The sequence below is a fragment of the Pelodiscus sinensis genome, chromosome 17 (genome assembly GCF_049634645.1).
Source record: "Pelodiscus sinensis isolate JC-2024 chromosome 17, ASM4963464v1, whole genome shotgun sequence".
NCBI classification, from domain to species: domain Eukaryota; kingdom Metazoa; phylum Chordata; order Testudines; family Trionychidae; genus Pelodiscus; species Pelodiscus sinensis.
This window is the reverse complement of record NC_134727.1, coordinates 5,636,002-5,658,548: the sequence shown is the minus strand read 5'-3', so window position 1 is coordinate 5,658,548 and position 22,547 is coordinate 5,636,002. Positions and strand designations below refer to the sequence as shown.

The following is a 22,547-nucleotide window of genomic DNA, read 5'->3' as shown; positions in this document are numbered from 1 at the left end:
TGTTTTAATGTGGACTGTGTGCAGACTGGTATTGGTGGTCACATCTTTCCAATCTGCCATAGAGGTTCACTTTTGCATCTGCCCTTGAAGGACCAATCTCTGAGCCTTGGCATTGACATTAATAAATTCAAAGCAATGATTGTGTCTTCTCTTCATTCAAGAAAGGGGTTGAAATCTTTAGGGATGTATTTTCTTCCCTGTAAGAGGTTGTTAGTGTTGTGTTTTAATCCTTATTGCAATAAATCAGAGCTGGTAGTGAACAGGACAAGAGTTCAGTAGAATATAGGATATTTGGGGGGGTATTGGTGTGTGTGTGGGGGGGTGGATTCTTCCAAAGCATCGTTTAGGAACACTGTCTTCCCAAGAAGGTAACATTCTGTTGCCCCGGTTTTCGTGTATATTGAAGCTTTAAAAACAAGCACCTGTTGGTCTGTCCACATATTAGTGGTTGTTTCCCCATGCAAGGAAGATGTTTTCCAAAAACCTCACTCAGAAATTTCCTGGAGCAAGTGTGAAAATGCACAGCTGAACTTTCAACAGCAGGCAGTCGTAAGAAGAACTGAGAGGTGGTGCATGGTCCACAAAAACATAGCGTTGGTGTCAAGGGTTGAGAGGAGAGAGTGCTGATAATGGTGGGGAAGGGATGAAATTCAGGGTGTGCACTGAAGAGAAGAAGGATGCGGAGTCTCCTCAGATTCAGAGGCTCAATTAAAATCAAATGGTTTATATTAGTGTCTAAGGAACCCATTCAAGTCCAAGGCCCTTGGGTCTAGGTGCTACCTAAAAACACAGGGTACGTCTACACTACATGGAAGATTGACAGTGCCCTCAGTTGACCTTCCAGGATTCAATTTAGCGGGTGTAGTATAGACACACTGGATCTAATGCAAAGGGCACTCCTGTCTTCCCCAGTACTCCTACTCCTCACGAGGAGTAAGGGAAGCCTCCTCATGATGGGAAGGGTGCGTTTGCTCCCATCGACCTCCCACTGGGTGGACGGAGATTTGAGATATGTTGACTCCAGCTGTGCAATTTATGTAGGTAGAGTTGTGTATCTTCCTTCAACCTTCCCATATAGTATAGACTGGGCCAGAGAGACATGGGGGGCCAAGGTTTTGAAAGTCACTGGAAGATGGACACCTAAATACCTTTCAGAATCTGGCCCATAGTGAGTACTCAAGAGCTTACACTTAAAAATGGACAGTACAGAGTGAGAGAAAAACACAGTCACAAAGGTGAAATGACTTGCCTAAAATCACCCATCTGGTCAGTAGCAGACATCGGAACAGATCCCCAGCTCCAATAAAGTTCCTTGTGATTATCCAAGCTCAAAACTTTAGAGATGTGTCACTGTTATAGACCCCCTAATAGAAAAGCTCCAACAACCCTGACCTGGGTTGTCAAACCCTGGAAATTTGCTGCCACAGTAAATGTAACACTTCAATTGATTAGTGCACTTCAGCCATCAAGCTAATTTCTTAGTCCTGGAGCATTGCATATTTGCTCTGTTTAGCATACTACATTAGATGTTTAATTAAAAAGAAGCTCCCAAAGGATTAGCCACTTCCATTTTGACAGCAGAATCTGATTTGTAGCAGATTTTGGCAGGCAATTATAACATGGAGCTGAGGGAGGGGGCTTGAAATGGGTATCTCATGACAACAACTTAAGAAAAATAAAAATCTAATCACCCTTTTGGTTAGGAGAGAAAAATCAAACTGACAAAAATCCTGTTTTCTTCTGGTTTTACTAGCTCAGTAAATTAGTCAGAGAATTAGCATAGATATCATCCAGATTCCTATGGATGTGTTTCTCAGCATGAAATATGCGAGCTGGATAATCAATGTCACTCACCATTTGCAGCTATTTTGGAAACACCTGCTTCTCATATGCTCATTAGGAAGCAGTGTGGGGGATTTTAATTTGTATTGTCTCATGTTGCATTAAGCGGGATCAACTGAAGACTATGTAAACCTACATGTTGGGGCGGAGAACAGAGGCTCTCAAGAGTCAGGGTGGAACATACCAACTGGCCTTAGAATAGATGGTTGGTGATTGACCAGAAATGACTCAAGAATCTCACTGAAAGGAAAGAAGAGAGATTCATATGAGAGAAAGAGAGGATCTCAGCTCATGACAATCAAAAGCAGCCTAAAGTGGACCTAGCTATATTCCCATCTGAAGCTGGTCCAGAGAGATAGAGACCTGTAAAGTGGGATTAAATTTATTGGCTTCGTGGACCGGGATGATGGCAGGACGTAGAAAGGGGGCAAAAGGAGGAAAGTCTGAGATTAGAAAGAGAGCAGAGCTGGAATAGAACGGGTTCATTTACACAAGTGTTTCCTACCAGAGAGCTTCACTTCTTCCCACCACAAAGCTGTTTCTTGTCTGGGGTTTCCGTGGTAAACCAGCCATATTCAGCATCCATTGCCTGTCCTAATTTGTGCTGCTCAGAAGGCTGTAATTGCAAATGAATAGGAACAGAGGGTTTGTCATTCAGGATTAATCCATCGGTTCTTTTAGACTGGCATCATTCCTCTGCCTGTGCCCCATGCCTGATATTTCACAGGGAAGCAAAAAGCTGCCATTCCTAACACACCCTCCTCACCATCCAGGGACTCCTGGAGATAGATTTGTACATTACAGCTCTTCAAAATAATACATTATAGCAAATGACTTTCACCATGTGGTCCTGTAAGTTACTGATGATTGTGTGCTTTTTGAATTCTGCTCACTCTATGCACTTGATTTTCCCACTGAAATCAATCCGAATTCTTAAGTGCAAGGGGAGCAGTAGCTTATGTGCCATCAGTGACATTTTTTCATTGGCCCCAGGCTCTGTACTAATTTAGATTATTCCTTAATAACGATCTTGATGTTAAACAGGCATCTGTATTATTAGGCCTTTCCTTTCCGCATGTGTGTTTTCTGAACACTCACAGCTGATTAGCAGCAGAAGACATTAATTGAGTCCATCACCGAATATGCACATGCAGCTAGGAATTGAACGTGGAGAGAGGGATTTAGAAATGCCTTGAAACATTGGTCTCAGCATTTGATGGGCATTAGACCGAAGGAGACAATGTGAGGGGAAGGAGAACACAGACCATTGGAGGAAAACATTATGAAACCGCTGCCTGGTAACCAAAAGTGTGTACATTTTCTTCAGCTCTTTTCATTAAGCCACAGTATGTGGTTGTCTCATTTTATGGGAGATGCATTAGATGTTAAAAATGCTTAACAATAATTATACAAATGCTGGAAGGGAAAGCTGCAGCAGGAATATTTCCCCATCCAAATTTCAGAGTGCAGCTTCCAGAAACGGGAACCGGTGGCCTTTTAAATTCACTTCTTATTTCTCAAATCCTTTTAAACAGTCATCAAGGTAACAGGATGTAACTGATCATTTACTATGGAAGTAGTTAAAAGTCAAGCGTTTTCAATCACAATGTTGTCTCTCTTGGCAACAGAAGTTGGTTCAGTAAAAGATATTACCTCACTCCTCACTTGTCAATCATAATAGAAAAAGGGTCCAGATTCTGATCTGAGTTATGCTAATGTAAATGTAGTAGAGCTACTCTGCATTTACACAGATCTGGATTTCTTCTATGCTCATATCAGGGAAAAAATCTGAGAACATGCAGCATGTTTGCAACTAGATATAATCAGTTTTAATGGCATATACATGAGCCCTATTTGCCCTAATTTCAAATTGAAGCTTAAATACTACCAGATGCGATAGATAGACAGATAGATAGATAGATGATATTTTCATCAGTTGGTTGTCTGCCATCTTGTTTCAGCTTTTTGCTAATCATATCCATCTCAGATGTTCATTGTTGCCTGCCAAAAGTTCCATTCCCACACTGGCTGGACCCTAATCTTCAAGATACTTACAGATAGGGAACTTTCATAGACAGAAAGGCAAAGGGAGGGATACTGCATAGCTGACACTCTATTTCTTTGCAGCCCCCTTCCGGTGTCTTACTTGTCTTTGTATGTACAGCGGAGGGGAACATCTGGCCCAGAGTTTGCAGTTGATTTGATCTGTTCCCTGAACTGCCTTACAGAGCTGTCACATAGTGTAGAATGCCAGATTACATGGGAAGGAGAGACATGGTTTGAATACAATATTACACTGACCTGGAATGACACTAGCTTCAAACAAAAAGTTGCCCTGTGCATGGAATAGCTGATATTTAGGTCCTTTATAGCGAGATGCTCAATAAACCATCTTTTAAGAACTGGCTGTGTCAGCCAGATTTTAATACTAACATTTGCCCCAAACCATTTATAAAGGACATCCTGTGTTCATAGCTCTCCGTGCCAAAATTGTAAACTGAAAATTCATATATTATAAAATTAAGGTGAAGAGAAAACCAAGTGCTTTCTAATGCACTTTATGGTTTGAAAACATCTTTGCTCTTAACTAAATTACGTGACTGGGATTTGTATTTGTATTCTGTTTCCATTTGTTATTCTTTCCATTAAAGTTAAATACATTGCAATCCCCATTCAGTAGGCATTTCATGGTGGTTGTTGGATTAGGAGAATAGGGGTCAAATCCTTTGCTGGTGTCAATTGTCAGAGTTCTGAAGATGTCACTGCCATGGAGCTATGACAATTTACATCAGTCAAGGATCTTTCTCGTAATCTACTAGGATATTTTTAAACTGTTGGCCCTTGGACTTCAGAAGTTGCTTACTTTCTTTATTTTTGAAATACTTGAAATGAAAGACATTCCAAAAAGTTTACTATTCTTGAACCATGTCTACACCAGGAAGTTATTTCAAAATAACTAAATTCGAACTAATAACTCCCAAAATAACAAAATCAAAATAGCATGTCCCTACTACAGGGGAGCCTCAAAATTAGTCAGAGGCAGGCTCCCTTATTCTGGATGTGCTACCTCGACTTACAAGCCCAGAAAGCACTGGGGAGTAATTGCTTCAAATTACTCTGAGTAGTTATTTCGAAATAGCATCAGCAGAGTGTCCATGCTACCATTATTTCGAAATAAGTGTTATTCCCTGAGGAAAGCAGGAGTACAGATTTTGAAATAACCAGACTGCTATTTTGAAATAATGGGCTTGGTAGTGTGGATGTTAGGGTAAGGGGAGTTATTTCAAAATAACTCCCTGGTGTAGATCAGGGCTTGGTTACTGAAATATTGTGGGATGCAAGCGTGTAAAGGGATGGCCCAGTAGGGAACAGGGGAGTATGCTCTCATTCCATATGTTCAGAGAGGGGAGTAAATTGTAGTGTTCATCTTGCTGAATGGTTACTTTAGTTGTGCTTAGGCTTTGCAAGGTTACTGCTGGTCGTCTGTTATTAGCATAGTTTGTCTTGTACTAATTGTGACTTTGACCATTAGCAGCAACTAGTCTGGGGGTTTCAATGGAGTTTGAGCACCCTACCCTCTCTGGTGCATTTGAGGCTAGAAGCACAGTGTAAGCACCTCGTGTACACTAAAAGAAACCAAAATAAATCAACATGAGTGAACATCTCCACCTTCCAATATCCTTGTCAGCAGCCTTTGAACATCCCCTGCTTGTGTTCACTCTAAAACTGACTTCACTTGTTTAACCCCGGCATTGTTTTCATCAGTCCAAGTGAGGTACCTTCTGTGTGAGGCATTTTCACATTAAACTCTGCCTTTAGAACTAGATTTTTTTTTCTATTCAGACCTGGAACCTGCAGCCTCTCTTCAGGCAAACACTTGTTAAAGTCCCTGACATTGTCACGTTAAAATGTATAAACATGTTTTGATTTAGCTTTACAGCAATGTGATATCTACTGTCTACATGCACTGTGCTTTGCACCTTGGGGTGTCTTGAATAGGATTGATTGAAAGCCCAAAACACAGACTTTCATACCCACTCTCCACAATCTCATTCATCTGGAGATAATGAAGCAGCAGTGCCATTTTTTTTCTAAACATCTTTTTCATTTTTCATCTCTTTTGGATAACTGTAAGTTTCTCAGTATGGAATCATAGTTTCCTTCGAGGGCCTAGATTTCAATTCCAGAACTCTGTATTGTACCTCAAGGTAGAACACTTAATTATCAATTTCCACTCCATATAAATACTAAATGTAGACCACAAATATGTCATATCACATCATAAAAATAGCATTATCCGTTCATCTGACGTTTTCAATGGGAGCTTGTTAAGCAACAATAGCTAGAGATAGATGGAATTTTACTTCCTGCAAGTTCTAGCTAAGCAACAAGCAGCCATTTCCTTAACATAACTTACCTGCCATGATGCTTTTTATCTCTATTTATTATTTGTTAACAATTGGAAGACTAACTATAAGTCAGCAAAGGGATATCAGTACTCACTCTACTTTTATGCCACTACATATATAGTCTTGCTGCATGTGGTTCTTAAAGAATCCAGCTCCATTTACTAGTCATCTACATTAAGCATTTGTTACACTTGATGGAATGGCATTTTGTAATAACTACATGCATCAAGAGTATAAATTTAGAAGTAACCTACTCCAACAGTTACATATAGTAGTAGCAGCTTACTCCCTGAGTTGAGTAAATACCAAGTACATTTTACACAATCAATACTGAAATTACTTTGTAGCATTTATCAGAAAATAAAGCTAATTTTAAAGTAAACACAATATAGTTAATGTACCAGGATTCTAAAAATATAAAACTAAAGCGGCTAAGTGCTATGTGGCAAATATTCCAGTTAGTTGTGGAACAAAAAAAATTGACTTTTCTTGCCAAGAAAGGGAACGTTTTTCTTATTGACAGGAATTTACTTTTGTTAAATGGAATTCAACCTGCAAGACATGAAAAGCTCTGATTAACTGATAGGATTTGAAGTATATGAGTAATGCTAGACATAGTGTAATTTCACCCACTATAGTATAATGTAGCCATGTTGTCTCCTTGTAATGCATTAAAAGGGCTATGTAAGAAGGCAGCTTCCAGCACTATACACCTTCGAATGTCATTCAAGATCAAACGGCAGCCTGTCAAAAGAAACAAAAAAAGAGGAGGAGCGGGGTGTGTGTGTGTGAAAGAATGAATAACGGACAGCTGTGTCGCTGAGTGGTTTTCTGCCACTGACTCTAACCACGAAGTCAGGCAAATAAGCATGTCCAATGCTGCCAGCTGTGCCACCCAGATGAACAATGGCATTAAACAATCACCAGGCATCCCCACACACTGTGCAATGGAATAATACATGAGTACAGGGTCGAACACTTCAGGCAGCAGCAAACTTGTAACACTTTATTCTACTCTTTAAAACTGAGACCGGCCAGATTCTACTGACAGGAGCGGGAATGATTGTAGAGCCCATGGCCTGCTGTAACTAGAAAGAGCCAGAGCTCTTATTACATCAGTGAGACCTGGGATGTACCAGTCATTGGTCTGGAACACTGAGCATGTCTTGGTTCCATTGATGGTAATGAAAAACCAGTTAAAGCAGAATGGTAGGCCCAGCATCAAGGGGCCCACACACCATACTGGGCCAACACATGGAAACATATCACCAGATCCTCCTACCCTTACACCCATAGTTGCTAGGGCAACTTGCAGAGTACTACTCTGAATGAATGGATGTCACAGAAACTAGCCTTTAGGATTCATCCTGAGTAGCTGAGCAATGTAAGTCATCGGACCCAAGAGAAGACTTGGTTTCCTCCTATGCTCCCCTCTTGCTCTAGTTTGGAAAAATAATTTGCTGTAGATCTTGAAGGAATTCAGGTGTTACTTATATCCCACCTTGCCGCTGGCCAGCTACTCTAACCAGCAAGTAGGGGCCTGGCCAAACTGAGCCAAAGTTGCACATGCTCCCTATGACTGCCCTTATGTCATTGTTCGGAGCAGGATCCAGAGTGCACGGGCAGCATTCTGTGTTGGTGCTGAACCCAGGATCCAGATAGCTTGAGAAAGAAGGAGGAGGAGCTATTCCCCTAATATCACACTCAAATGAGTAGGAAAAGGGCACAGTTGAGCCATTACAAAGGCAAATCAAATACAGCTTGTATAAATGGCATGTGTAGAGAGGGCTTCATGCCTATGTCAGTCACTAGGGCTGAAAGAGCAAGGCTCAAATTACTGCCTTATCCTTATGATATGTTCAGAAGTCACAGAACAAAAACGGCCAGCAAGTTAGGTGCAAGCATTATAGCATTATTCAACTCTTCTCGCTTTCCAGACTCATTGCAGTAGCTGGGTGTAATTGCTGGCCCGTGGCTGAAGAACTTAGCATGACTTTCTGTGCAACTGCCATGCATTTTATTAACCTTCCCAGTAAGCTGACAACTAACATGTATCTACAACCGACTATCTTAAGGCAGAAGCTATACACCACATTTGCTCCTTTCCCCTGGGTGAAACTAAGACTCTGGCAGGCAAAGTGTGCTGATCTGTAAGCACATATTTCACCATTTGCATAATACAGACACCCGTTCCTCTGCAAATTGCTTAATGTTCGACACCATAAAGGCAGCTTTATCCTCTCATGCCATCTATGTGAATAACAGTCATTCAGTTGCTGAAAGGAAGGTGAAATGTATTGTGTTTATATCACCATTGAAATATGGATCAATGAGCATCATGATCTGGTCATATATCAGTGACTGCCCTCTAGACAAGCTCAAGATACAAAATCTCTGACACTGCTAAGATGATTATAGTGCACTGGAAAAAACTGTTGAATACTCAGTACTAAGTCATGTTTTATTAACTTCCATTTATTTCACTGGGTTTTAATAAATAATATAAAGCTAGGTTAAACCTGTCTGCATTAAGCTTTGTTTGTGTTCTGTTCACTGTGAAATTGCACATTGGCCCATTCACCCATTGGCATAGGCACAAAATCCCTGTCAGCTTGAGAGTGCTTACATTTGCTCTGGAGAAGACCAGATCCCTTAATTGCATTTATATTTTCCCATGATTATTATTTGCCTGAACTTATGGCCTTGGGGAAGGAGGTGGTGGGTTACCGCCCAATCATGTGCGTGATAGCCTGTCTTCATTTTTAAATTGAGGGACAAAGCAAACTTGGAAATGTGACCCAAGTATATAACCAATACTGTGATTTCTGCCTAAGTCTGCAGACAGATTCCAGAAGAGGGGGGTGCTGCAGACATCAGGTGAAAGAAGCCACCTGGCCCAACACCCATTAACAGAGCAGACTGAGCTACAACGCTTGGAGAAGGGGGAGGAGAGGAGATAGGATAACTGGGTAGGTGGAATTTGATGGATTGTTGGGCTCAATTCCTCCCCTATATTCTGTTTGCTTCACAGATCAAGTTGTGGGGAAGGAAATGGCAGTATCTACTCAGGGCCACCTACTGATGGTGCCAAACTGAGAAGTCAATTAAATGAAGCCATGTATTCACATGTAAATATTGGTGACATCATAGCAGAATTTGTGGAAGCCTTCATGATCCAGCAGTGGATCTTCCTGTGATCTGCCATGCATCATCCATCCATCACTCTTGTAGATATCCCCTACTACAATGATCCTCCACCACTGCTTCAATAATACATTTCTCAAAATTACTTCTGTGTCTCTATCAAATGTGATGATACTACAAAAGACGGTGTGTCGAGGCTGTTCCCTACTCTGGTACTTTGGGTATGTCTACACTACCCTCCTAGTTCGAACTAGGAGGGTAATGTAGGCATACCGCACTTGCAAATGAAGCCCGGGATTTGAATTTCCCGGGCTTCATTTGCATAAGCGGGGAGCCGCCATTTTTAAAACCCCGCTGGTTCGAACCCCGTGCAGCGCAGCTACACGGGGCTCGAACTAGGTAGTTCGAACTAGGATTCCTATTCCACGAGGTGTACCAGTAATTCGGAATAGGAATCCTAGTTCGAACTATCTAGTTCGAGCCCCGTGTAGCCGTGCTGCACGGGGTTCGAACCAGCGGGGTTTTAAAAATGGCGGCTCCCCGCTTATGCAAATGAAGCCCGGGAAATTCAAATCCTGGGCTTCATTTGCAAGTGCGGTATGCCTACATTACCCTGATAGTTCGAACTAGCGGGGTAGTGTAGACATACCCTTTGAGTGCAGAAGGTGGGGACTTGCAAGAGACTTTAAATACCCTGCCACTAATGGATTCTGCTTACAAATCTCCCCACGGTCAAAGACTCCACCACCCAATTTGCAAAAACGCCTTAGAAAACCCAGCAAAGATTCACTTGGGATTTTTTTCCTGAGAGGGTATCCTCAAGCTCTTTAACCCTCCCTCTGAAGAGAGCTTGAAAACAAACTGTAAGTCTGAATAGCTGACCGGGCAGTTTTAAGCATGTGCACACAGAACCGCTTGCCTTTTAGGGCACAGCAATCAGATCATAGTCTTAAAAATGTGATTTTATTAACAAAACAAAGATGACCTACTTGGTAAAGCATTACTTTACGAGGTTGCTAGGAGTTACAGAGCAACTGAAAAAGGTAAGACTAAAACCACAGAGAATTGCTTCCCCGGGATCCAGTTTAAAATTTACAGTTTACGGGGGGTGAGAGAAGTATGTGAGCTCATCACAGAGGAGTTCAACCAAACACAAAAATCAAGAAAATAACCTGATTGCATCTAACTAAACATTCCCCGTTCTACTTACATCTCTGTTTTTCCAAGGTTTAGTCTTTCCCTAGGCATGGTTATTGCTCAAAATCCCATGCCTTAACTCATGTCTGTATGTCTCCTCTGGTCACACAAAGACTGCAGCAGGCAGATCACTGCTTTTCCATTCAAATATTCACACTCTCTTTTCATTGGCTCTCCTGGCTTCCTGCCAATACTTCCTGGACACTGTCTAGGACCCACTGTCTCTGAGTTTAACCAAATGGCTGGAGCTTCAGGGGATAGCCGAGTCAGTCTGTTACAGAAAAGAACAACAAATGGTCTGGTAGCACTTTATAGACTAATGAAACATGTAGATGGTATCATGAGCTCATGATACCATCTACATGTTTCGTTAGTCTATAAAGTGCTACCAGACCATTTGTTGAATGGCTGGAGAGTACCACAATGATGGCTTCAATTTGAGGCCGGTCTGTTACAACTAGGAAACCACTGAGGATCAGAAATGAGCACTTTCCCACAACTCTGTTCACCATTTCTAGCTACTCGATTCGGCGATTATGCAGGACTAGGTATTACTACACTGCGTGTGATTGTTACTGAGAGCCACCCACCAATTAGGTAGGGGGTAGATGTAGCAACATTCATCTTGCTAGTCAAACCTTGATTAGACACCCTGATTGACAGCTTTGTTTTATAATCTCTTAGTGCCATTAAACATGTTTTGGCAGCTTTGTAGGCTTATTTTAGGGCTTCCCAGTGTCTGGCTTGTTCTATTTAAGTATTTGTCAGATTGCAGTTAGTTAGTTTGGTCTACAATGGTGATTGCAAACACCTGCTCTGAATTAGACACACAGTGGGTAGCAAATGATCCTCGTGAAATGCAGGTAAATGAGCTGGCAAAATATGTAGCATTCTGGGCATCCTCATATTTATTCAACCCAGGACATGTGTTCAGCTACAGAACATGGGATTTTCAAAAGTGCTCGGTGTTGGCCTGTCTCTGTCCCCTCTATCTTGAATACAGTGAATGTAGTGGTCAAGGCTGAGTTCTGGGTAAATTCCCCCACACTCAAGATGTTCATCGTTTATGACGATAACTTCCATACCAGGAATCAGCAAGAGCCAGTCCTTTAAAAATTGTATTTAATTAAATCAGTGGGAAAGGGGATTAAGAAGACCATATCTAATTTAGGTTTCCTTATGTAAGTTCATACTCTCTTGGTGTAGCTGGCCAAAACTTAAATATTTATCACAAATTATTAGTCAGATGAAGATAACATACACCATCATGCGCCCATCCTTCATGAGAATACATGGAGGTGACCACATCCATAACTCCAGAGGATTTAAACCAGGGGTGGAGAACTTAAGGCCTGGAGGCCAGGCAGCACCTGAATTGCCTGGATCCAGCTCCTGAAGCTTAGGCCTCCCCCAGTATTGGGGATCCTGTGCTGACACTCCAGTCCCCCCTCCTTCCACTACCTCCCCTCAGTCTCCAGATGATTTTTCTCTGGGTCAGTGGCCTCCAACCCAAAAAAGGTTCCTGACCCCTTCTTTAAACATTCAGTTGGTTGGTCACCTTGACTTCTTTATACTGCAGGACTAGTGGGGATAAGTTGCAGGTAGATGGCTGTGATTGCATAACAAGGGGAGGCCAAGGACAGGTGGGAAACTATCTTATAGACTCGGTGGTGTAGCTGTTAATTCCTTTGGCTATCCCACTCAGAATTCCTTTCTCTACCTGGTACAACACTGATGGTGTCGGAGTGCCAATTTCCCACCATCTTACTGCTCTTGTTTTCTGTAACTCCTCTGACGGAAGGAAGAAGGGAAGATGGGGAAATGAAAGGAATGAGTCTCCAAGCCCTATTCTGTTTGATGAAGAACGTGCCTTGTGTAATGAGGGAAAATGGTACTCATCACCATTCTTCTGTACCTTCTTCCTCCTTCCTGAGCCACGTGAGTGGATGGGGTGCAGATGACTTTGTGGCACTGTGAGAACATCCTAAACAGCTATTTTCCCTTTCATACAACTCTCTCCAGCTTTTTCTTGTGCTGTGGCTACTTTGGCAAGGTGCATAGAGCCTGATCTGGTGCCTGCTGGAGTGAATGGGAGTTTCTCCATTGACTTTACTGTGGATGGGACACAGTGGATTTTTCTACACCAGGGGAGGCCAATCCATTCTGGGTAAAGAGCCAAGATATCAGTGGATCCAGCATGAAGAGCCAGGGCAAAGTTGTTGGGGAAAAAAAGGACTGCCCCTTTTGCCCCTTTAAAAGGTGCCCCAGTTGCATTTGGTTGAGAGGAAAAAAAGAAGAAAAAAAAAAGCTCTGCCCCTTTAATTCTCCATCGCTCTATCTTTAATGGATGCACTGTACGGCTCCCCTGCCCAGGAGAGCACAGGGAGCTGGGAGGAGAGGGCCATTTTTGAGGGCATGGGAGCAGTTTTACAAGCACCAGGGGAACGGGGGGATCTTGGGTTCAAACCTGAATCAGAGTCAAGGTTCAATGTGTACTGTAGATATACCCATGTGGTCCAAGATAACTTAGGAAACAGAAATCTTTTTTTTTAATGGACAATTCTTTGGCTTCTTCCGGTAGATCAGTAGGTGGTCACATCTGCGATAAGGAGACAGCTTGCATTGTATTGGCCAGGCATCAGACAGCCTTGTCAAAATGTTTCATCTGCAATTGTTTTTCCAGATACGAAAGTCCATCAGTAATTAACATGGCCCTTTATTAAGGAGCTTGTGATCATGTCTCTCCTGGGCTGAGCAATGAAGCTCCCATAACATTTAACATAGTAGCCTGACATTTAAATGTCAATTGAAAAGTGTTTGCTAGCGTGTGTACAGCGCTCCAGAGATCTGCCTTTTTTTTTTTTTTTTTTTTTTTTTTTTTTTTTTTTTTGCAAACACTGCGATTTCTAAAGAAATGTCAGGTGTTCACCACAGTTCTATTCCCACAAAGATTGAGTGCCCAGGGTCTGTGTGGCTTAGGGGCTGGGAGTAGTATGGTGAGCCCTTCATCTCCTGAGCATTGTTCCAGTGATAGAGAGCTACACCCACTCTCCCTTTTGTAGCTTGTGAAAAAAGAAGTCTTCTGGTGGCCGTCCAATTCCTACTAATCAGCTATCCCCACCCAAAGACCATCCTCACAGCTGGTGCGGCCCGGCACCCTCGTTGGCAATTTCAACTGAGAAGCTTAAGGCCTGAATGGGTGGTGGAGATGGACATTCTAGAGTTTGTTCCTCTGAGGCAGGGCTGTGGGCTGCTGGAAGGGCGATATGGGGGAATGTGATCTGGTGGGTGCTCTCAGGAGCAGTGTTCCCCCTAAGATTTTCCATCCATGAGCAGAGTGAGTTTTATCTTGTGCACCAATATTGAGGTCGTGTGCGCTTGTTCTAACGTGCCAGCGTGGCACCCACTGGTTTCTAACAGTGTGTGTGTGTGTGTGTGTGTGTGTGTGTGTGTGTGTGTGTGTGTGTGCGCGTGTGTGTTACGGAAGAAAGAATACTGAAACAGCCCTTTCCCAGTCACAAAGAATAAAAAGAGCCGTTAAATCAGAACTATCACCCAAGCATCCTTATTATTATGGCTGACCCTAAGTGCCAATGTATGGTATCATGCCATCACTTACAGATAAGGTTAGAAGACATCACACCCTTCCCCCCCCTCCACACACACACCTGCAAAGTGTGAACAATAAGCTGTTTTTCTTAAAGACCAGTGCTGCGCTGCTACACAATCCCAGGAATAAATGGTGGCAGAAATGGTTTCCTTGGCAAAGAGCGATTGCTGCATTTCTCAAGGTTAACAGAAATGAAAATCTGCATTGTTATCTCCTAGAGCCTCCTAGAGCCTAATACTCTAACTCCCATTAGTGACTCTTGCAACTGATTGAATTTTCATACCATTGTAATTCTTGCAAATACAAATTCCAATTCCAAGTTTTTTCAATTACTGCTTCTAATGCCTGCTATTCTCTGGTTATGACAGTTACAAATCAAGCAGGCGCCACCTCCATTCATGGGTCTCTGGCACCTGCCGCCAGAGCAGCTGCCGCCCCCAGCCACAGGGCCACCCTAGCAACCACCACCTCTTACCGCGTGGTCCCATCAGCCGTCATAGCTGGAAATGGGGCTGATGAAGCTGCGACAGCCTCACCTCATACGCCTCCGCTCCAGCCGGGGCAAAGTGGCAGCCACACACGGCCCATTCTAGTGAGGCTGTCCCAGTTGGCCACTCTTGCCCATCTAGTGCACCATCTCCCCGGCCTCTCAGCCTGCCCACCTCGTGTGCCCCGGCTCCCGCCGAAGCAAAAGGGCAGCTGCGCCCCGCCACCACCACTCACTTTCCATTCCAGCGGGAAGCTAAGCAGTGAGAGCTACTGCACCGCTCTGAAAATGAGGTGGATGGACCTAACATTTTTAGTATGTGGCCACGGAGATGCACTGCTCAGGAGGGGAGAAATTCCCCCTCTGCTGGCCCCCTGTGAATGGGTGAACTTTAACCTCCAGGAACAGAGTCCAAAGTTCCTGTGAGCTGTATCCAGCACCTCTTATGAGCATGGCACTTCATTTTAAAACTTGAGTTTGCTGTTGGAAGTCCAGACACAACTCCTTGGGATCTCTCCCCTATTAAGAGTTGTGGCCCATAAATGGAATTCTGAGGGCAGCTCCAGCCGAGACCTGTACTCCTCCCAGTCATGAGGAGTAAGGGAAACTGATGGGAGCATTTGCGCCAGTTGGTCTCCTGCTGTGTGGACACCACCATGCTCAGCGTAAGGTAAGCCAACTCCGGCTAGGTATTTTACATAACTGGAGTTGCGTACCTTAGCCCGACATTCCAGGTCTTGTGTAGACCTCGCCTGAAAACAAACATGAAATGGTATCAAGTGCATAACTGGGAATTTCTTACACACACAGTCATCTCTCTAATAAAAATTCAGATTAAGAGGTCAAAGCCAAGGAAACAAGTCTATCAAGCTTCCTTAAAATCATCCTGACTTATACTGAAAAATGCATCAGCTCATTCACTGTTATATGAATGCTTAGATTACCAAGGTGGATATATTTCTTGTGCTCCTGTAGCCTGACTGGCATATCATTTTAATTACACTTTGCTTTTATATTTTCAAGACCGGACAGAAGTTATGAAACAGAGCAGTTGTACAACTAGGAATAGACTAGAGGGTGTGTCTTCACAGCAGCACTATTTTGCATTGTATAGAAGGCTTCTCTGACAACTCCGAAGGAGCTAAGGCCATACTGAGGCTGTGATTGTGTTATGCCTTCAGTGACTATTCCTGCTTTGAGAGAGTCCCGGGAGAGTCATCCATTGATACTCCTGCTCCTACGGAGACTCAAACTCAGCTTAGAAAGTCCAGCTGTGCCTTTCTAATCATTCTCTGGGATCTGTGGAATTTGCAGGTAAACTTGTCACCTGATGCAGTATGTGAGTTTGATCGTTCCCCCCGCCCCTTATTTAGCCTTCTTGCATGAGACTTCCATCAGAAGGGGGCAGTCAGGTAGTGTGGTGTGTCTAATGTTCAACAATCATCATTTGTAAAGGCTGCTCTGGATTGCAGTTATCACAGAGTTACTGCGGATATAAGACACTGCATAAATATCCTATGCCAGCACTCTCATTTCTTCTAGGAAAGTGTTAAAGTTGCAGCAAAGCTGAGCAAGCACATTGTCTAATGACCCAGAGAGCAAAATCCTATTTGTCAGCACCTACATCTAAATTGGCTGGTTGTTGGCATGGTCAATACTACGGCTCATGTGTCAACAGCGAACAAAGGCCCTAATCAGCAAATCGCTGAAGCACCCTGTTAAATCCTATTGATGGGAATGGTAAAGTAGATGTCTGATTGTTAGAACTTCTTTGACCGCCTCTCTGATCACTGTTTGTGTTTGAAACGAGGAATGGATGGAAAGGCCGTCCTTAAGGGCTTCACTGAACTAGGGCCACAATTATGTTTCTGCTGTGATCTTCAGCATCGAAATCTCAAATCTGCTAACACCAAAGCCTATCAGACAGATAACACACTGCTATAGCTTACTGTCATTGGGTTCTGCCCAACCATATTCCCTCTGATACAGTTAAAATTGCCCTCATGTCCTAGCGCTACTCACTCAATGAACTCTAATTAAAGGTAAGATCATTGCTCCTCTTACAGCTCACCCACTCCTTAAAGCTTTAAAGAGTAGTTCAGAGATCTGAAGGACTGGTCCAGCCTCTGAAAAAATGAGAACATTGTATTGTACCGCTGCTCTTATAAATGTCAGCCCTCCTAGATAAGGGTTTCTGGAGATATTGTTTGCTAGTCAGCATAAGCTGAGTGGCTCTGATACATTCGGATGAACATCTCAACTTCTTTCTATACCTTACATGAAGGATCATTACCTAAAGACAAGGGTATGTCTACACTACAGAGTTTTGTCAGAAAAACGGAATGGCTACACTGTAATTGCATTCTTGAGGAATGGCTACACTGTAATTGCTTTCTTTTGCAAGAAAATTGAAAAAACAGAGGGCGTTTTCCGACATTGGTAATCCTCATTCTACGAGGAAGAAGCCTTTTTGCAGAAGAGCTCTTTTGCAAAAAGTCATGTGAGGACGGGGAAGAGGGAGTTCTTTCAGAAGAAGAGGAAAGAAGAAAAAGCACAGTTGGCCTAGTGGCCATTCCACCTATAGCAATCACAGCTTACATGCAAGAGAGCGCCTATTCAGTCTGAATACTCTTTTGATGCACTTTTGCAGTGTGGACGCTCTCTTTCAGAAGAAGTTTTTTCGAAAGATCTCTTCCGAAAAAAGCTTCTTCCGAAAGAGGCCTGCAGTCTAGACATAGCCCAACAGAAAGTAGTATGTTCAATAACAGCTTTGTAACTTTAAAAATGAATTGGTGTGTAGAGTGAAATCTTGCATGTCCTGTGTTTGTCGCCTGGGCGCAAGTCACTCCTTTTTCTCCATATATGTGTGTAGCCGTCGTCACTGAAAATGACTGGCTACCAGCTGATTGAAAGAGCACTGAACTACTTCTAATCTGAACACAGCAGACTAAGCCTCTGGAGGTGAGTTGGGGGAATAGCAAACACAAGAGATTGATTTGAGCTTCGTGGTCAAGCTTCCTCTACGCTTAGCAAAGAACTTCATTCAGAGACTACTGAGTGATAACATATTCAGCAGTGCTGGCCAGGAACCTTCCATCTGAGTGATTTGCTAATAGAAAATGCAGTTTCTGCAGGAAAACATCCATTTTGCCAAAAAGGTTTGATTTTTCCCCCCTTCAGGAAAATATTTTGTTTGGGGTCAGACCCCATCGAATCAGAGTATTTCTTGTTGACCCGGCCCAAAATATTTTGTTTCAGTTCAGCATTAGACCACATGTCCTTATTAGGGCTTACTGCCACAAGGGAGCTGTGGTTTGGATGCCCGTTATCTCCTGTTGGCTGGGATTGCTGGTACAACACAAGCATATGGTGCATCATGTGAGTCATATAATTAACAAAAGAGAAGTCATTGGCCAGGGAGCCTGGACTGTCGGGGAGAATGGGAACCTCAGAATCCTTCAGCCTATAACTCCCATGAAACAATATGCCACAAACAGGAAATGACATTTATAGATGAACCAACTCCAAATGTTCTAGATTGCTTCAACAAAACAACGTGAAACATGTTGCTTTTGGAATATCGAGGTTTTGAATTGGAAACAAAACATTCAAAATGTTTTAGGACACTTCATTGTGCCAAATATATTGATCGTTCAACTTTTTGCCCTGATTTGGGACCAAACCCAACGTTGAAATAATGCATTGGTCCAACAAAGCAGGAATTCTGACTTTTGCTTAATTCTAATACACAGCTAATGCAATAGAGTCTAGACTTTGCTCTAAGTCTAGATTGGGCATTTAGCTGCAATCTCCTAGTTGCTTGGTTTGGGGAAATATCAGCTACTGTGTGTTCTACCACAATATTTTTGTTCTGCTTTTATATGTAAAAAACTCATGAGTGTGTGTGCTTTTAATAGATCCCAGGAGATATCAAAGATTGTAAGTCTAAAACGCAGCGTGGGATGCACTTCCTCCCACTTTTATACTTGTTTAATTTAATCAGGTAATAAATACCATGGAATAGCCCTTCCCCCAACAAAATCACTTAAGTAAATCATCTTCAACCTGTTGCTCAATGTGATACAGCAATTACTGATGCAGTACTTGGTTAGCACAACATTACTGGAAGTATCATTTCAACAGAATGTACCTTGCAAGAGAACTGCTTTTACCACTTGGGGTGGGAGAGGAGGGAAGAAAGCTATCTACACTCCCCTGGGAAAACAAAGCTAATTCATTTCAGCTTGTAACAAAAAAAAAATTGAATTCCAGTTTCTGAGGTGTTTTGCCTATTTTATCCTGGACTCCACTGAACTGCATTTGCCCCTGCAATCCAGTCGAGGATTTGAGATCTGTCCATCAAACTGATTGCATTGCTGTACATCAGTGCAGCTCAAGTCCAGTTTATCTCCCCTGGGACCAGTGGGGCCGGTCTCTTGTGATGCTCAAAGTTTTTATGAGTAGTAGTGATCCAGGAGCTAGAACTGCGGTATGAGATGTACTCTACTCCTCCCTCCAAACCAGGAATCAGGCTATGTTTCTGGCTTCAAACTGTTCTTTAAACAACACTTTCAGATCTCTACTCTAAGCACGTATGCAGCAAAGCTCCTGAAGCCGCAGCATTATTGACTTCATTTCTGCCTTTGAATTCTGCTTTCCACCGAATGAATAGATTTTGCAGAAAGAAAAGATGGTGAAGAAAAGCGTCTTTTTTATTCAGGATGGCTCAATTCAGGGCATTGCTTCCAGTATTGTAATGCTGAGGAAGCTCTTTCTAGCTAAGTAAACTTGTAAAATGTTTAATCTCAGTGGCATGTTAAACACACCTGATAAACTGCGCTGTCACCAATGAGTGCAGATGAAATGACTCTGGCGCTATCATCAATAATTCTCTCTGGTTCCACTAAGAGCTGTTCAGCATCACTCACAAAGACTGAGATCCAGGGGCTGCATAAATTGCTATGAACAAAAACAGGCATGACAAACAGAGGCTATATGCCTTTATCACCGTGGGTGTCATGCTGACTCAGAGAAAGTTGATTTTTCTGAGCTATATTGTTTTCAGCATGGGCATGGGCATAGGCAGACCAAGGAGTGTAGAGCTCAGAAATGTAGACACATATTTGCACATATTTCCTCCACTTACGCCTTTCTTTATCCACATGTGTTGTCCGATTGCATGAACTAGATCAAGGCAGTTCTAAAACTTCTTCTATACGGTCTCATAACTATTATTTGCATACTATTGGAGCACTGTACTAAGACTGGAGCTGCAAGTCATTCTTTAATGTGTCTCCTGCAGCTCTTCAGAGCACATGATATTAAAACACAGTGTGAGATAATTATTAACCAATCAGGATGCATGTACTGTGGTGTTAATCATTTGTAACCAAAAGTTGCTATGAAAATATCTATCTATCTATCTATCTATCTATCTATCTATCTATCTATCTATCTATCTATCTATCTATCTATCTATCTATCTATCTATCTATCTATCTATCTATCTATCTATCTATCTATCTATCTATCTATCTATCTATCTATCTATCTATCTAAAATACTTCTCTGTCATACTATTAAATGTGCATAGACAGTACTACATAGTAGCGTCAATTAATTTTTCCATTTACTATGGCACGTTGGGATAATAGTGATTGGTAAGTTGGCTCCTAAACCACTGAGGTCAGAGAATTGTTAAGCAGCTAGTGGCCCTAACCATTATCAGGATACCCTTGTGCAAACTGCTGGCAAGCAGCACAAAAAGAGCAAAGAGACAGCTGCCCCTGCTCCAAAAGCTGACGCTCTAAATATCACATGAGATAGCAGATGGATACATACAAGACTTGGGAGTACATAGAAACAAAGAGTCAGACCTGGTCAGCCTGAAAGGCAGTGATCTCAGAACCCCACTGGGCTGTTAGCCAACATTTTGTAGGCATCATGGCAAATGAGTTTGAGGAGGATTTGAAGGTGGAATGAGGTAGCATTGTAGATGTTTTCGGGGAGCGGCTTCCAAGCACGTGGGGAAGCATAAAGTTGATTGTTAGAAACATTTTAAAATGGCAGTGGAGGCAAACATCATGGGCCATTTGGACATGAGTGTTGGTACCTTCACAGAAAAGGAGAGAAGATAGTTATGTAGGGGTGTCACAGACTTTGCAAGGTGCAGCCTGGACTGTGAGACTGCTGAGCCTTCTGTCCCACCAACCTGGGGTGTCCCACTTACATTGTGATGCTATGTCAAGCCACAAACCGCTGACAGGTACAGCACTTGCACCATCATCCACAAGTAGGAACACACCTAACTGTTACATGAATGAGCTCGCAAAAACTCATGGATCCTCACTAGGAGGTTCCAGCCAATTCTGCCCCCCAACTCCCGCCCTCACACACCAGTTCCCCATTCTTGCACCTCAGAATGTGCCATTTTTTTCTGGTTAGATGCCTGGCCAGTGTGACTCCATTACCCAGCCCACCCCTCCCTCAATGTGGAGAGGGCCCACACTAGCCTTTGTAACCTGAGCTGCGATTTCCCAAGCTCTTCAACAAAACCTAGTTTTAGGTAAATTATCAAACAGATTTATTAATCACAAAAAGATCAAATTTAGCAAGCTGAGAGAACAAAATTGGTTACCCACAAAATAAAAATAACGCTGCCGTCTCCATTCTATAAATGAAACAGGGTTTGAATCTAGGACTGTCCCATCCTGATAGATGCTACAAACGGGAGGTTCAGATCTTCAAGATACAGACTGTGACTCTTTTCCAGCCCAGGACTACCTTCCCCTACTTCAGAATCTTTGTCCTTCTGACATTCTGGGGCAGGCCAAAAGCCCAAGTGATTATTTCGTTCCCCTCTGTGACAGTTTCCTCCAACTTGCTGGAAAGATGTTTAGCCACAACATAGGGATCAGGTGTCCCTATTGGTCAAGTAGCCATGGATAACACCATCCATGACCTACAGTCGTTTGCATCTCTAGCAACAGCCTGGGACATTTACATTAAAAGAATTTCAAATACTCTGCAGAGCTGAAAGGTGGGGAAAAAGGGAGGTTCCCCTGTTTTGGCTTCTAAAAGAGAATGTGAGCGAGCAGAGAATCCTATCTGTGAGGCTTCAAATTCAATGGCCTTATAGGAGAAGGTTTCTTTGCGTTAATCAGTTTCCTCCAAATGAGATGTCAGCAAATGCCTGTCATCTTGAGTGTCAGGATTAAAAGTCAAGACTTGGCCCCTGAAGGACAAAGTTAGAATGAAGACACACAAATGATAGGAGCGCTGACAGTTGCCATCTGCATACAAATAAAAGGATTTCTCTGGTCTGATCCAACATTTGGCTGAATGTATCCAAGCAACCAAACTCTTTGAATTCAACAACCGATGTTCAGGCCACAGTTTAGCAATACCCACAGAAATCAGAGGAGTCTAGCACAGCATTATATAAGCCAGTACATGCACTGTTTGCTTTACATTACATTTCTGTTCATTCGTACATTCCCCAAGAGACACACTGATTCACTTTGGCATCTGCTGAACTTGGAATGTTTAGGTTCATTGATCATGAAAAATCTGTTCCATGTTTACGTCTTTCTGCACAGCGTACAATCTTATATTGTGATGATAGTCTGCTGTGCATCTCTGAATAACTTGATAAATTCTTCCTCAAAACAAACCAAAGGAAGTTTTTCTTCACTCAGCGCACAGTCAACCTATGGAACTCCTTGCCAGAGGATGTGGTGAAGTCTAGGACTTTAACAGGGTTCAAAAAAGAGTTAGATAGATTCATGGAGGATTGGTCCATCAATGGCTATTAGCCAGGACTGGTAGGAATGTTGTTCCTAGCTTCTGTTTTTCTGGA

At 42.7% G+C, this 22,547-nt stretch overlaps 1 protein-coding gene across 3 annotated transcripts in view; it reads left to right on the top strand.

Moving 5' to 3' along the window:
- KCNIP1 (potassium voltage-gated channel interacting protein 1) overlaps window positions 1-22,547 on the top strand; it is a 725,629-nt gene that overhangs the window by 355,389 nt on the left and 347,693 nt on the right. The window lies entirely within an intron of this gene.